A 3313-nucleotide genomic window follows, 5' to 3' on the forward strand; every position below is an offset into this window, starting at 1 on the left:
TATGGACCCTCAAGGGAGAGCCCTGCACTGAGGGGAGCCGGGGTGAGGAGAGCCGCTCAGGGGAGCCCCCGGGATCTGGGATCCGGCAGGGCCGTTCAAGGCCCCAGGATGAGCTCTGAGGGAAGCCTCCCGGGGTGAGGGCGGCAGCACCGGTTGTCCCCAGCTCCTGCGGCCGGGGCTGTGCCTCGAGGGGCTGTGGCCGACCCTTCTCGCCCGGTGCTGGGGGTCAGGGTCGGCTGTGGATGGCTATGCCATGGATACCCACAAGGCAGAGCTGGCAATCCTACTGGCAGATACTGTCCCAAAAATCAGCTATTTCCAAATAACGTGAAAATGCAAAAGCAATGTCAACAGTTATCACTGACACGGATGGCAGCTGCCTTAAGAAACAAGTGTCCCACATGTGGGGAATTGGGATATGAGCACAGTTCTTGAGAGGGAGTTTGGGAGCCCCTTTTCCTGAAAGGCATAGGAAGGAGGAGAAGGTGTGGAAAGGTGTCCCGCACAGATGTACAATTACTTTTCCAGTGTCCAAAATACGCTTTGAAAGTGGAGAAAGGATGGGAGAGCAAGAGAGGTTGTGTGTGAGTGGATGGAGATGCCAGGCAAGTGCTTAAGCTGTGAAAAATGGAGGCGGAAGGAGCTGTGAACAGCTGCCGCGTGCCTCCGGCGCTGCACAGGGTCCAGTTTCCCTGGGACACCAAAAGGTTGGCTCCCGTCCCTTCTGCTGCCAGCTCCTTGCCAGCCTGCTCTCGCATCCCAGCGAAATCTCGCTCTAAAAGCACTCAGTAGTTTCGTGCTCCTGCTGCAGCCCAACAGTGAACAACCCTTGAGCCCCTCGCCCCACTGATCAGCTGGTCACTGTGGGATGGCCACACTGGTGTCCTCACCAAGCACTCAACCACAGTCCCATGCTTGTGGCACCACTGAGCTGGTCCTTGGAGCACTGGGGCTCTGTTCTGTCGTGTTGCCCTGCTCTGCAGCATCCCCTGCCTGCACAGGCAGTGTCCGTGGTGTCAGGATGGGACACACGTGGTGTCCGTGTCTCACAGCCCTGGAAGAGCAGTGGCAGCTGCACAGTGTGAGGTTGGTGGCATTTGAAGTCAGTCCTCTTTCGTGACAGACAAGCTGCTTTAATTCCTGGAGCTGTCTTGGATTTTCATCTTCTCCACCTGAGTTCATTCACGGTGTGGCAGGAGGGCACAGGACTCCAGTACATCTATGGATTTCATCCCTGTCCATCAGCCATCATCAGCCAAGACCCTTCCCCAGGCAGTGACGGCCAGGATGCAGCCGTGCCAGTCCCCAGGAACACTCGGTCGTAGCACACCACAGTTCTGCTGCTGCTCCAGGATGCTCAGCACAGCTCACCCATGCATTGTTCAAGTCAGGCACAAGCATCCTCCCTAGTTAAAAGTCTTCCAAAAGGGTTTGCTGTGATCACCGAGTCGCTCAGCAAAATGTTCAGGGATGGGGCAGCCACAACTTCCCTGGGCAACCTGTTTCAGGGACTTAGAAACCTCTCAGGGAAGAATTCCTTCCCAACAGCCCATCTAACCCTGCCCTCTGCCAGTGGGAAGCCATTCCCCCTTGTCCTGGCACTCTGAAGTCCCTCTCCAGCTCTCTTGGAGCAGTCATACTTGGGAGAGCTGAAGGGAAAGGTTCCCCTTTGGCAGTCCCAAGCCTGATAACTTCAGAAGGAAAGGGGGATTCACCTGTGCCAGGCAGGGGTTGCCCTGCCTTGCAAGGGAGGGAGGAATGTCTGTCCATGAAGGGAGGGAGAGGTACTGCTATGCTGGCACTACAAAACTCAATTGTTTGGGAAGCATCCAGGGAAAACAATGTAAGACTGTGCTATACTCACCTCCTGTCTGAGTGATGAGGGAGACAGAGGCTCTTGGAGAAGGTGCCACCAGCAGATGGGCTGTGGTGGGGAAGGAAAACAGATCTTAGTCCTGAAAGAGAAGTGGCTGAGAGAGCACTCTGTCTCAGAGTGCTCAGGGATGGAGCAATTCGGGATGGAGAAGGTGCCTTTGAGAGGCACAGGCATTCATGGCTGGGCAGTGAAACAACAGCGCCAAAAGCTGGGACGCTGCTGGCCCAGCAGTATCAGCTCCACAACAGCTGCTGGAGTGTGTTTAGCTGTGAAGAGCTTTGCAGAGTCCTGAGAAGGGCAGAGCTGGGAGAACATAAATAACAACACAGAATGGGGGTCAAAGCAGAGAAAAAAGGAGTCTTGGTGCTCTGTGGAGCAAGGCAGGAGCAGTCTGACTGTGCAATCCCACTGGCCCTAGTGCTCCCAGCATTCCAAGACAGGGAGGCTATGAGCAGAGGCCAAATTTGGAGAAAGAATTAATAATTTGGCTTTTTGGGAGGACCAAAGAGTCTGGACAATTAGAATTTTAAAGGACTAAATAAATGGTCAGTCCATGGTGCAGCACAGAGCAGCAGGACTAGGGGTAATAACCACACTGAGGCAGGTCAACAAAGCACATGTACAAGGTTTCCTGGGATCCAGTCAGAGCCATAAAACTCCTCTTTGTGGGCCCCAGAACATGGAAAAGCCATGGGAGCAGGCTGCAGCAGTTCTGTGTCACTGAGGTATTTTCTCTCTTTATCATAAAGTTCCTCTTCCTGCAGAAGCAGCCAGAGAGCAGCAGGTGTGAGGGGGAAGGAGCCTAAAGCAGGATCGTGGGGACAAATTTGCAGGTGCCTGCAGAATATCACTAACCCCGTCTGCGATTCCAGAGCCTATGTAGGTGTTTTATTTTCTAACTGTGTTAGAAAGACTGTCAGAAAATAATTAGGCTCTGTCAACAGTTCCCCTATTCCCAGATTACTTACGACTTCCTGACTCATTAGAGCTGCCGAGGCTGGCAGGAAACCTGTTTTATAGTAATTTCTGTTAGTGGTGTCCCTGGAGGAGAGACAACACGGTGCGGGTGACACCAGCGTGTGACACCAGCGTGTGACACCAGCGTGTGACATTGGCGTTGACTTCACCCTCGTGATGGAGGCACTGGGGCCGTTGGGGTTGCACTGGGCGGTCACTGCTGTCAGGAGACACCGTCCCCCTCTGTCCCCATCCTGGTGACAGGGAACAGGACACTTGGCTGCGGGGCCGATGCTGGGCAAGGTCCAGCTCTAGGTGCACGGGATTTGGTGGCATCCTGAAAATGTTCCTGGTTCGTAAGGGTTTTAAAAACAGAGAGGATACGTAAATCCCATTAAAGATGTTATTTCCATTTAATCCTGGAATAAAGCCACCATAGCCTCCCTGTCCTAGAGTGGGAGCTGTCTTGTGCAAACACAA

The 3313-nt window shown here is 53.8% G+C and overlaps 1 protein-coding gene across 6 annotated transcripts in view; it reads right to left on the reverse strand.

Annotated features, from left to right (window-relative positions):
- Positions 1-2117, reverse strand: part of NFAT5 (nuclear factor of activated T cells 5) — a 55537-nt gene extending 53420 nt beyond the window's left edge. For 2 of the 6 annotated variants that reach the window (XM_015640059.2, XM_015640066.2), the window contains exon 1: positions 1865-1958. The gene's annotated coding sequence lies outside the window, so the exon portion shown is untranslated. Of the gene's footprint in view, positions 1-1864 lie in introns of all 6 variants that reach the window. The other 4 variants (XM_015640058.2, XM_015640060.2, XM_015640056.2 and 1 more) reach the window with 4 other exon arrangements.
- Positions 2118-3313: the final 1196 nt, after the last annotated feature.

This window comes from Parus major, chromosome 11, assembly GCF_001522545.3.
Source record: "Parus major isolate Abel chromosome 11, Parus_major1.1, whole genome shotgun sequence".
Taxonomy (NCBI): domain Eukaryota; kingdom Metazoa; phylum Chordata; class Aves; order Passeriformes; family Paridae; genus Parus; species Parus major.